The sequence below is a fragment of the Mytilus californianus genome, unplaced genomic scaffold (assembly GCF_021869535.1).
Source record: "Mytilus californianus isolate M0D057914Y unplaced genomic scaffold, xbMytCali1.0.p SCAF_5, whole genome shotgun sequence".
Lineage (NCBI taxonomy): Eukaryota > Metazoa > Mollusca > Bivalvia > Mytilida > Mytilidae > Mytilus > Mytilus californianus.
This window is the reverse complement of record NW_026262701.1, coordinates 119,678,463-119,691,743: the sequence shown is the minus strand read 5'-3', so window position 1 is coordinate 119,691,743 and position 13,281 is coordinate 119,678,463. Positions and strand designations below refer to the sequence as shown.

General features: G+C 34.1%; 1 protein-coding gene across 1 annotated transcript in view; it reads right to left on the bottom strand.

The window, feature by feature from the left end:
• LOC127700883 (serine/threonine-protein phosphatase 6 regulatory ankyrin repeat subunit B-like) overlaps positions 1 to 7,462 on the bottom strand; it is a 33,555-nt gene extending 26,093 nt beyond the window's left edge. The window contains exon 1 of the mRNA XM_052204585.1: positions 7,168 to 7,462. The gene's annotated coding sequence lies outside the window, so the exon portion shown is untranslated. The remainder of the gene's footprint in view (positions 1 to 7,167) is intronic.
• Positions 7,463 to 13,281: the final 5,819 nt, after the last annotated feature.

Below are 13,281 nucleotides of genomic sequence, written 5' to 3'. Positions count from 1 at the left end.
TCAAACTCATAAATGGAAAATAAACTGACAATGCCATGGCTCAAATAGAAAAAGACAAACAGACAAACAATAAACACAAAACACAACGCGGTAATCTAAAGACTGAGCAACACGAACCTCACCAAAAGCTGGAAGTGATCTCAGATGGTACGGAAGGGTAGGCAGATCCTTCTCCACATGTGGCACCCGTCGTGTTCCTCATAACAAACCCGGGAATAAGTCTAATTCGGTAGGTCACATGCAGGAAAATGAGGACGGGATTGTAGTTATGACAATTGGAACATATCCGTTGTCATCTGTGAAACGGATATTCCATAACGGTCAACCGAAATCATGATAGGAAATACAAGCCCTGGAATATCGTATCAATTGGAAGATATATATATATATATATATACTCCTTTTGCAGGTGCTGCTAGAATATTGCTGCATAGAAAAGGAAAGTTCACAATAGGGAAGCTGAAATCATCTCTTTTGTCGTAACGTTTTGTTTTCAACCGACCCTCATTGTCAATGTCTAGATGTTAGTCATGATATGAGGCAGACTTGTAAATCTACAACCGTTTTTTTTGAGTCATTGCAGTAAGTTACTTACAGGGATGTAGCACGCACGCGTAGTCATCTAATACATAGTTGTGTGTTAAAATTGGTCTGGGAAAATGACACACAAATAACTTATGTCTCAGTTTGAACTAGTGAAACTACACTATTGTGCACTTATATGTATTTCTCAAAGCTGATTGCACACATTTGTTTTGATAAATAAACTAGGTTATAAAATCGTAGATATTGTCGAAAATGTGTCCGACTTAGTATACAGATTAAGTGCATAACTTCTTCATATCAAAGTTTGCATTTATCTGTAGACAGACCAACGACAATCTTGAAGTTCATCCTTCATTCATATTTGACTATTGTTAATTATCGGTTAGTTCACGGTTGGTGAGGTTGTACTGCAGGATATTTTTCTGTGTCGTCGATTTGATCCTGACCGGTGCTGGCAATCGTTGAAAATATGTAAACAAAGAGGAAAATGATGATTTTTAACATTTCCTCGAATAAAAAATGAAAAGAAATAATTGAAATGCTTTAATTTTGTTTATTATGGGTTTAAATGCATTCCTCAATCATCAATCTTTAGGCCTTTTGGCACAAATTGTCTCGAATGTGCAGGTTTATTCCTTCGTGCTAAAATTCATGTTCATCATGTTATCTCTGTGTGCTTTTATACCTCTTTATATGGTATGCGCTGGTTAAGATTGGGATTGAGAAACTGTAGTATGAATCTGCCAGTTCTGTCGATATAAATTGCTAATGTTAGTAGTTCGGCTTGCGTCTCTTCGATGTTCTCGCCTTTACGCATGGTTAATACGGTTGCTAAATTCAGGTTTCAAATCGCGACCTCTTTATCTCTTTGAATATTTGATGGATTTATTCGTTCTCATAGCAAGAGAAAGTGGTGAGGTGTTTCGGGTGCATCACACTTGCATGACTCTATGGCGTTGATTTGGTCTACTCGTTTCTTGTAGTAGTTTAGTTCTGTGAAGGCAGTTCTTATTTTCGCGAATATGCTGAAATGTCTTTCAGGTGGGAAATCATTCAGAATTGAGTGTTACGTAGTTGGTATCTTTCAGTATAGTATAAGTCCCTGCCTCTCTCAGTAGTCTGTACTCAGTGTGAATGTATCGAAAACAATCATTTAATTTATCGTATCATTCTCATTGTAAACATTTGAAATTACTTTATTTACCTTGTTGGTTGTTAGCCTAGAAATTTTGGCAAGCACAAGTGTAAACTTATTAGCTTCACTATTGTAGTATTCATATATTCTTCACCAATGAGCGTCACATATAATAACATGAATAATGTAAACTTTGTTAAAGATATAGATTTATCGTGACTCACTGGTGCACAACAGCTGTAGTTATGTAACGGATAGCAATTATAGTCAATCCTTTGTTCGATATAAATGAATGAATTTTGAAAAATACGGTTTACATTTATAAAATATAGATCGATTTTTATAATGTTGATCAAAGTTTTAAAAGCTCGCTCAATAGAACACATTTTATAATGGATAGCCGGTGTTAACATGAAATATCATTGATTTGTCATGTATGTACATTTAATGTTCACAACATTTTAAAATCATTCAAAATACTAAGGTATTTCTACCTAAGACATAGATGGGCTAAGCCGGATTTAACATGTTTTTGGGGATTTGTTTTTATAACAATGATCTTTAACTTCCTACATGGTTTTGTCTTCCAACTGTTAAGATGTAAGCACCAATGATGAGTGTAATCTATACTAAAGGGACGTCTGGTGTACAAAATTGGAAGCCTTGTATCTTTAATGAGTTTTTACAACCACTGGCCAATGCCACTCTGATGGTTAACATTTCTTCCCCGAGGATATCACCAGTCTAGTAGTCAACACACCTTTGCTGACATGAACTAGCATAGATACGTCAATTAAAAAAAGGTTGAGTCAAGCTATTTTCTACTAATATATTTTCGGTTTATTCTTATGTTGTGCGGTTACATCACTGTCCAAAATTAAGGCGACAGAAATTTACCGATGTTTAAATCTCATAAATTGATTCAGAAGATTCAGAAGACTCAGAAGATACAAAGTAACAAACAAAAACTGAGGGAATCGCATGAACTCTAAAAGAAGAGTTCCAGGGTGTGCCGACATGGTAAGCGTCTCAATGTCAAATAAAGTTGTTCTTTTAGTGGTCCAAAAATGTGGAATTCACTATCCTATGAAATTAAAAAATCATAAACTGTATCTGAATTCAAATACAAGTTATTATTTTACAGTGTTAAATTTATAAGTTTAACCACAATGTATACAATAAGTGTATTATGTTTATTATATGTTTATATATATATACATATGTTGTTTATATTTGTATATTAGTAGTTTGATTATATTCTATTCATGTAGTTAATTTTGTTTGTAGAGAGCATTATTGAAAATTGGTTTAATCCAAATAAGTTAATCTCTTTAAATAAAAATATAATAGGAGCACACCCCTGCAAATGAAATCTATATAGTGACAATCATATCCTTATAGATTAAACTTCTTTTAAAATTTCGTTCGTTCATAAAACGTTTCTGTGCGTACCCTAATTTAACAAAGTTCAAACCCAAACATTTTAAAGTCAAGGATGTATAAATAGTTTTAAATACCTAAATACTTTAAAAGCTATTTGACCAAAGGGACATACGAAGAATAGCCTAATTCATCTAAGCTCAACTTTGCCTGAGGGATTTTAAACCTCAGTTTCTAAGTAATTTCTGAATTTAACAACATAATTCTAGTTAGTGATCAAAAGGGACCTAAAAAAAAAACCAGGCAAATTCATCTACGAGTGAACTTTGCCAGAGGAGGTTGGAACCTTAGTTTTTTAGTAATTTCTTTCATTATCAACGGAGAATTTTGGAAAAAAATAATATATACATAATGTCAGAACCGAATGACTGACTACTAAGCGTAAGATACCCTCGGGGACTTACAGTCAAATAGCAGTGGTATCAAAAAAAGTAAAATTACAAAAATACCGAACTCCGAGGAAAATTCAATACGGAAAGTATCTAATCAAATGGCAAAATCAAAAGCTCAAACACAACAAACGAATGGATAACAACTGTCATATTCCTGATTTGTACTTGTGAATGAAAATTATACTATCAATTAAGTGCTTTCTAAGAGCTTTCTGAATATCCCTTCATCAGGGACGCTTAAACACAAACAGAAAAGAAAGCCCGTGATGTATAAATATCTTGATACCTAAGGAACTGTATGACCAAAATGGACATAAAAAAACTTCCAAATTCATAAAAAAAGTAAAATAGCAGTAAATTTTTTCTGCGAGTTTGACTTAAATAATTTCCAGAAAGAGGGATTGAAAATTAACTTTTTCAACAACAAAAATTAAATAACTAATTTATTTATTTAACTTTGTGTTCAATCTTCATTGAGTAAAAAAATCCTGTATTCAGATACATGTACAAAAAAAGTAAAATAACAAAAATACAGAACTCCAAGGAAAATTCAAAACGGAAAGTCCTTTATCAAATGGCACAATCAAAAGCTCGAACACATTAAACGAATGAAAAACAACTGTCATATTCCTAACTTGGTACAGGCATTTCCTCATGTAGAAAATGGTTTGTTATGAGCAACACGACGGGTGCCACATGTGGAGAAGGATCTGCCTACCCTTCCGGAGCATATGAGATCACCTCTAGCTTTTGGTGAGGTTCGTGTTGCTCAGTCTTTAGTTTTCTATGTTGTTTTATGTGTACTGTTGTTTGTCTGTTTGTATTTTACTTTTTTAACCATGGCGTTGTCAGTTTGTTTTCGACTAATAAGTTTGAATGTCCCTTTGGTATCTTTCTCCTCTATTTTACAAAATGCAAAGGGCAAGCATGTTTAAAATCCTAAGCCTCTATGATATATTGATTTAATGGACTTCAATCGTTCCTAAAGAAGATACTATAATTTACAATTTACTTGAAGTCTGGTTCCAATACAGTCGTCAAATGATTTTTCCAAATTTTTGACGAATTTTAACACATTGAAAATAAAAGAGTGTCAGCCCATATAAACTGTCCCCACAGCAAATAAACCCAGCATAGATACCAGGATTAAATTGTGTACGCCAGTCAAAAGACTCATCGGTGTCGCTCGAATCAAAAGGCCAAATGAAGTTCGAAGTTGCACCAATTGATTCTGCTATATAAGGTTCGAACTCTCTGGCAAAATTTACCTTTTTGCGTCTTTGCTGTTATTGTGCTCTGGTTTTTGTTTGTATTCTTGTCTTTCGTTGTTGCTTTTGTGCTTTATCTATATAGTGTCTATATGCCTTTTTGTTTGTTGAAATAGTTATTTGCTTATAAAGTGATTAAGATTATAACACAATGTTGACTGCTGTACCCCAATTATTGACACTTTTACCTATTATGTCTGTTTGTTTTGCTCACAAATTGTTGTCAATATAATGGAATTCTATGCGACTGTCATACAAATGAGAGGTTCAGCTAGCTATAAAACCAGGTTTAATCTACCATTTTCATCATAAGGAAATGCTTGTATTTAGAATATGACAGTTGTTTTTCATCCGTTTGAGGTGTTTGAGCTTTTGGTTTTTCTAATTGATAAAGTACTTTTCGTTTTGAATTTTCCGTGGAGTTCGAAATTTTGCTATTTTACTTTTGACATACTAAGCGGTCATCTCAGTACCAGAATATTGACAAACGAGACGATTTTGATTTTGAAATTGTAAATTCCCCCCACCTTAGTAGCAATATATCAACTTCAACTGCATATGGGATATGCATTTCCCAACTAATTCGCTATTCAAGAGCTTGCATCTGCTACTCAGACTTATAAAACGTCACCAGTGTCTGAGCAGAAAGTTGATGAACCAGGGTTATGTCATAGAACGTCTCGTTCTTTTTCTAAAAGTTCATCGGAAGATACCAATACGTTGTTGATAACTATTCCGTATCAACTTCACAAAAAATACATGATGGTCTTGGAGTATAGACTCTAAATACTGACATTGTTAATCACTTCAATTACGTATTATACTGTTCTTTGTATTTGTCATTGTGTATTTTTAGCCTTTACTGTTTAGTCCATTTTTGGTAATATCCTTTCGGCGTGGATCGGTATTTATACATCCTGCCATTGTGATATGGTCATTTTTTGTATTCTTCTCTTTCATTTTTTTATTATGTGCTTTGTCTATAGAGTGTCTAAATGCCATTTTGTTTTCTTTGTTGATATAGTTGTTTGTTTTTATAGTGATTAAGATTATAACACAATATTGACTGCTGTACCCCAATTTTTGACATTTTTACCTATTATGTCTATTTGTTTTGCACTCACATTGTTCTCAATATATTGGAATTTTATGCGTCTGGCATACAAGTGAGAGGTTCAGCTAGCTATAAAACCAGGTTTAATCCACCATTTTCTATAGAAGAAAATGTCTGTACCAAGTCAGTTATATGACAGTCGTTATCCATCCGTTTGATGTGTTCGAGCTTTTGATTTTGCCATTTGATTAGGGACTTTCCGTTTTGAATTTTCCTCGGAGTTCAGTATTTTTGTTATTTTATTTTTTCATATGTTCGGAGTAGATAGTTCCTCTTACTCCACAAGGTCCTTGGTTCCCTTAGCCTGATCCATCTGTGAAGGATATTGCTTGTTGTTGTGTGAAATCTCCCATGAGTTTTTCAATAATTTCCTGGCAAAGCTCCTGTTGCTCTGTTGTCCTTGATTTTGAGTTGCCTAATCGACTCCAGAATAATGGTCTTGTTTGGGTCATTTGAGTTTTGGCCAGTCTGTATGTAGACTCAGGTGCTATGAGCTGGTTGATGATAATCTCTGTCTGTTTGTTCATGCCTGTTGCTTGGCTTATGGCTTTGTCCATTGGTGTTGGGTATTTGTCATAGATGTGCTGTATTTCATACTTCACAAGTTGGTGTTTGATGGGTTCTTGTGCTATCTCTTGTATGGCTCTTTGTTCCAACCTTAGGTATATCGGCATTTCTCCTTCTTCAAATTCTAATGCTTCCCTGCCAGATGTTGTAGGCATATCCATGCATAGAATCAATGCTTTTCTCTACACTCTGTCACGTTTTTGCAGGTCCTTTGGTTCTGCTTCTTGTCATGCTTGGTTACAGTATTCCATGATAAGCAATTGAAAAATTGGTCATGCACGCTGTTTCAGTTTGTGTAACAAACAAGTGTTCATTTTATAAAAATCTAGGACGGAAATAAAATAAACAGAAGTATTCCTGTAGTTCGCTTTTTATACCAAAATCTGTACAACAAATATTTGTTTTATTGCCATTCTGATATCCACAAGAATAAGGACCAAATTTCAAGCACAGTGCATTCTTTCGCAGGACGACCTTGCCCACCGTGAATTAATATAAAATGTTCCAACCGTTTAATTTAGCCGTTCGGAGAAATGTTAATTAGACGTTATTGAAATAAACTGCTAATGCGGTAAATAAGGGCCCCCTATTCTACACAGAAATTGAAGTTTGTGCAATGTCTCTATTGCAGAATTTTCTTGACAGTTGTTACTTACATCATTGTACATAAATTATTCAAATAAATGTATATCAAACTTTACTCACCTATTGTTGTTTTTCTTTCAAAGAATATTCTGCACAATAACTTTTATTATTTCTTGTATCCAATACATCAACCGAAACTCTTAGTTCATGCAAAAAATGAATAAAGGTAATTACATGTATTTGTGTAATAAAGTTCACTATACTGATATTGTTTTATCGATGTCCAGTCATAGTTCTTTAGCTTTTCTGCAAGATCCGTTCATAGTCTCACTCTCAGTAGTGACAAAACTATCATCAATATTATATTTCTATCTAAAGGATAGCAATATATCATATAACGTGTCTCTGGTGTAACTGAACACTAACAATGTCAATAAAGGTGTGCAAGTGAAAGTGAAAGTGAAAGTAAATTTCCACTTCCAGAAAGTGACCAAAAATAATTGAGTTTCCCATCTGACTAAACATTGAGAAATCTAGTGTCAAAATACTACCTCCCCCGTACTTAAAACTTGTTTGTCCCGTTTCCCTTTTTTGCAAGGAATATGTGTTATAAACTATAGGTTTATGAATAATTGATGTGGACCTGTGTTATCCTCCTTTGTATATCGTATGGACTAATTATCCCCCTTTTATTATTGACCAATGATTGTTTGTTATATGAATAATCATAATTACATTGTAGTGTCTGTATCTGTAACTTGATTGGTTTGCTTGTAATGATCCCTATGATTGGGAAAAACATTTAATACCTGTGTATTAGTGTTGATCAGTGTTAGTATTAATTAAAGAAAACGTTTTGGTAAATTAGTAACAAGAAATAAATTCGAACAAAATAAATCCCTATAATGTTATCATTTCCCTCTGGCAATAGGGGATTTGTGTAAAATTGGTTTAAATGTTGCTATGCGAATATATTCCTAGATTACCAACTTGAACTCATTTTTCAAATGGCTGTATACTTCGTTGGAACATGCCAATTATCTGTATATGTATGCATCTAGATCAGAGAAGTTCGGGAATAAATACCCCCAAGAAATAGATTGATATGCAGCAAAGATTAAAATTTTTGCAATTAAGTTGCTAGCAATTCCAACGGACCTTATCCTGATGTATCATTGAATAAGAAGAAATCCAGAAGACCGCAAATAAATGTACACAAATTGAGACGACTTTTTCTTAAAATTGGAAAAAAAAAGGAAAATTTTTGACGGATAACCTACTTAAAAAAAAAAATTAAAACATTTATCTTTAATTTTATTTTACCTGCACAGACACAAATTTTGAAATCGTTTTATTCACGAAAAGACAATCTTCAGAATAGTTCACGTAACAAGAGCAGACTGGCGTACTATAAAACTTTAATAGATGTGGAAATGTTATATGTGGACCCCATGGCTAACAAGGCTGATAAACCTGTGCATCTGGAATAGTTTAAGGCATACTGCGGCATGCCCTAGATAAATAAAATTCAAATGCGTTTTATATTTAAAAGAAAATTAAAACTTTACTGGATTTTGCTCTCCCTGCCAGACAGAGATGTACATCTTACAATAATTTCCAAACACCAAATATAGATGACATACTACTTATAGTATCTGATAAACTGACCAAAAAGAAAACTTAACATTGACCAATGAACCATGAAACTGAGATCAACGTCATAGGATTCCTGCCAAACAGACATGTACACCTTATAATCATTCCATACACCAAATATAACTGACATATTGCTTATGGTATCTGAGAAATAGGCCAAACCACAAAAACTAAACATTGCCCAATGAACCATAAAAATGAGGTCAAGGTCAGATGAAGTCTGCCCATCGGACAAGTACACCTTGCAATCATTCCATATATCAAATACGAAGACCCTATTGCTCATAAAATCTGAGAAATAGACAAAACCACAAAAACTTAATTGTTCACTGAACCATGAAAATGAGGTCATAGTCAGATGAAACCTGTCAGACAGACATGTAACCCTTACAATCATTCCATACACCAAATATAACTGACATATTGCTTATGGTATCTGAGAAATAGGCCAAACCACAAAAACTAAACATTGCCCAATGAACCATAAAAATGAGGTCAAGGTCAGATGAAGTCTGCCCATCGGACAAGTACACCTTGCAATCATTCCATACATCAAATACGAAGACCCTATTGCTCATAAAATCTGAGAAATAGACAAAACCACAAAAACTTAATTGTTCACTGAACCATGAAAATGAGGTCATAGTCAGATGAAACCTGTCAGACAGACATGTAACCCTTACAATCATTCCATACACCACACATAGTTGACCTATTACTTATAGTGTATGAGATTCGGACATGACCTTGTTAAGTTAACATTGATCACTGATCCATAAAATGAGGTTAAGGTCAGATGAAACCGGTCTGACAGACATGTGTATCTTGCAAGGAAGTCATATACCAAATATAGTTATCCTATTACTTATAATAAGTATTTCACCTGACAAAAAAAACTAACATTTTTTATCAAACAGTCACTGAACCATGAACATGAGGTCAAGGAAAATATAGACATATGACAGACAGAAGCTATGTAACATAAGATATCTGCATACAAGGTACGAGGCATCCAGGTCTGGTATCTTCTGAAATATAAAGCTTTATACAAATAGTTGACACTGATGTTGCTGCGCCGCTGGATAGTAATCCCTATGTCTCGCATTCTGTGACGAAAAAGACAATAAAAATCATATGTTTGCATGTATGATCATGTATATTTCTTAAAACTGGGTTTAACAAACATTTTCTTTAAAATGGACGATTGTTATTCAAAAATTACTATTAATCAGTATTGTCACTAGCATTGTTTTACTGTTAATTTAATTTTGTCTACTTTTTCAAAAGACGAGTTATACTATTCTATCGTTCTCTCGTCATCGGTTTTGCACTGTAAAATCATCTATTAAGTTTTGTCAGATTGACGCATTGTTGTGTTCTGATCCAGATTACAAACGTATGAATAACCTTGAGATCGCATAGAAAAGCATTAAACATAATATGCTGTACTCTATTTCTAGGAGAAGAATTTTGAAAATGAAAAATCTAGCCTGGTGAGACTTGAAATAAAAATGCCAAGGACAGGATGAAAATTATGTTAATAGTCCTAAAAGAAAAGTTTTACTACAAGTATCACATAAACTTAACATTACCAATGATCCATGAAAATGAGGTAAAGGTCAGATAAACCAAGCCAGACAGACATGTTTAGGTAACTACAATTCCATACACAAAATATAGTTGACCTATTGCTTATAATATACAAGAAACAAGCCAAACCATGAAAATGTATTATTGACAAATGAACCATGAAAACGAGGTCTGCCAGACAGATATTTACACCTTACAATCATTCCAAGCATTAAATAAAGTTGACCTATTGCTTATGGTATCTAAGAAACAAGACTTAACCAGGAAAACGTAACATTGACCAATTAACCATGAAAATAGGGTCAAGGTCAGATGAACCCTGCCAGACTGACAAGTACATATTACAATCATTCCATTTACGAAATAAAGTTGACCTATTGCTTTTAGTATCTCAAAAGAGGACCAAAATACTGAAACTTAACATAGACCAATGAACCATGAAAATGAGGTTACGGACATATGATACAATGCCAGACAGACATATACATCTTACACTCATTCCATTCACCAAATAAAGTTGACCTATTGCTTATAGTATAAAATAAAATGCTCCGCAGGGCGCAGCTTGATACGACCGCAGAGGTCGAACCCTGAACAGTTGGGGCAAGTATGGACACAACATTCAAGCTTGATACAGCTTTGCATTTGGATTGTGATTAAATATTTGACACAGCATAGGTTTCTGACACAGAATGAATGTGGTCTAAGAACTTAAAAATTTTAAATTGGACATTCACCTATTATGGTCCAATATCCAAAATCTAAATACATGGTTAGATTCAGCATATCAAAGAACCCCAAGAATTCAATTTTTGATGAAATCAAACAAAGTTTAATTTTGGACCCTTTTGACCTCAATGTGGACAAAGTTGATAACGGGGCCCAAAAATCAAAAATCTAAATACATGGTTAGATTCAGCATATCAAAGAACCCCATATATTCAATTTTTGTTGAAATCAAACAAAGTTTAATTTAAGACCCCAATTTGGACCAACTTGAAAACTGGGCCCATAATCAAAAATCTAAATACATGTTTAGATTCAGCATATCAAAGAACCCTAAGAATTCAATTTTTGTTAAAATCAAACTAAGTTTAATTTTGGACCCTTTGGACCTTAATGTAGACCAATTTGAAAACGGAACCAAAAATTAAGAATCTAAATACACGGTTAGATTCGGCATATCTAAGAACCCCAATAATTCAATTTTTGATGAAATCAAACAAAGTTTAATTTTGGACCCTTTGGACCTCAATGTGGACCAATTTAAAAACGGGGCCCAAAATCCAAAAACTAAATACACGGTTAGATTCAGCATATTAAAGAACCCCAAGAATTCAAGAATAAAACCCCATTGATTCGAAATTGGTCAAGAAATAAGCAATTTATACGAAGTATCTTCTTTTGCACAATACTGTGCAATTAAATATTTCTTGCTATTGCGCAATACTGTACAATTGACAATTTCTTGCTATTGCGCAATATTGTGCAATTGGATATTTCTTGCTATTGCGCAATACTGTGCAATTGAAGATTTCTTGCTATTGCGCAATACTGTGCAATTGAAGATTTCTTGCTATTGTGCAATACTGTGCAATTGAAAATTTCTTGCTATTGCATAATACTAATTATATAATAATTTACACATCCTGTTTGGTGTGTATCTCCTACCATATCATTATTATTTGCTTTTAAATATAAATCAGAAATAACCAACTTAAAATGGAAAATTTTAAAAGAAAAAAAAAGGAAAAAAAGAAAAAAAAGGAAAAAATCCCCCCCCCCAATTTTTTGGACCCCCTTATGATTCATCACCCCCAAACTCAATCCCAGCCTTCCCTTTGTGGTATGGTACCTTGCAGTACAATTTCAGAGAGATCCATACACTTGAACACAAGTTATTGTCTGGAAACTAGAAAAATGTGGTTTTTGGCCCCTTTTTGGCCCCAAATTCCTAAACGTTTAAGGCAATTACCCCCAAACTCAAACCCAGCTTTCCCTTTGTGATATGGAACCTTGTAGTACAATTTCAGAAAGATCCATACACTTACACACAAGTTATTGTCCTGAAACTAGAAAAATGCTTGTTTTTTGCCCCTTTTTGGCCTCTAATTCCTAAAATATTGAGGCAATTACCCCCATCATCAATCCCAGCCTTCCATTAGTGGTATGGTACCTTGCAGTACAATTTCAGAGAGATCCATACACTTGAACACAAGAAATTGTCTGGAAACTAGAAAAATACTTATTTTTGGCCCCTTTTTGGCCCCCAATTCCTAAACGTTTCGGCAATTACCCCCAAACTCAATTCCAGCTTTCCCTTTGTGATATGGAACCTTGTAGTACAATTTCAGAAAGATCCATACACTAACACACAAGTTATTGTCATGAAACTAGAAAAATGCTTGTTTTTTGCCCCTTTATTGGCCCCTAATTCCTAAAATTTTGAGGCAATTACCCCCAAAATCAATCCCAGCATTCCTTTTGTGATATGGAACCTTGTGGTACAATGTCAGAGAGATCCATACACTAACACACAAGTTATGTCTGGAAGTTACAAAAATGCTTATTTTTGGCCCCTTTTTCGCCCCTAATTCCTTTACTGTTGGTACCATAACCCCCAAAATCAATCCCAACCTTCCTTTTGTGGTATTCAACCTTGTGGTAAAATTTCATAGAGATCCATTCACTTAAACTAAAGTTAGAGTGCGAAAACCCAATGCGTCTTCGGACGACGCCGGACGACGCCAGACGACGACGACGACGACGACGACGACGCCAACGTCATACCAATGTACGACCACAAAAAATTTTTTGCGGTCGTTTAAAAACTGACCAAAACACAAAACCTTAACATTGACCAATGAACTATGAAAATGAAGTTGTCCGTCGAGGTCAAATGAAACCTACCAGACTGACATGTATACCGTTAAATCATTTCATAAGCCAAATATAGTTGATCTATTTCTTATATTATAAGAAGTATTG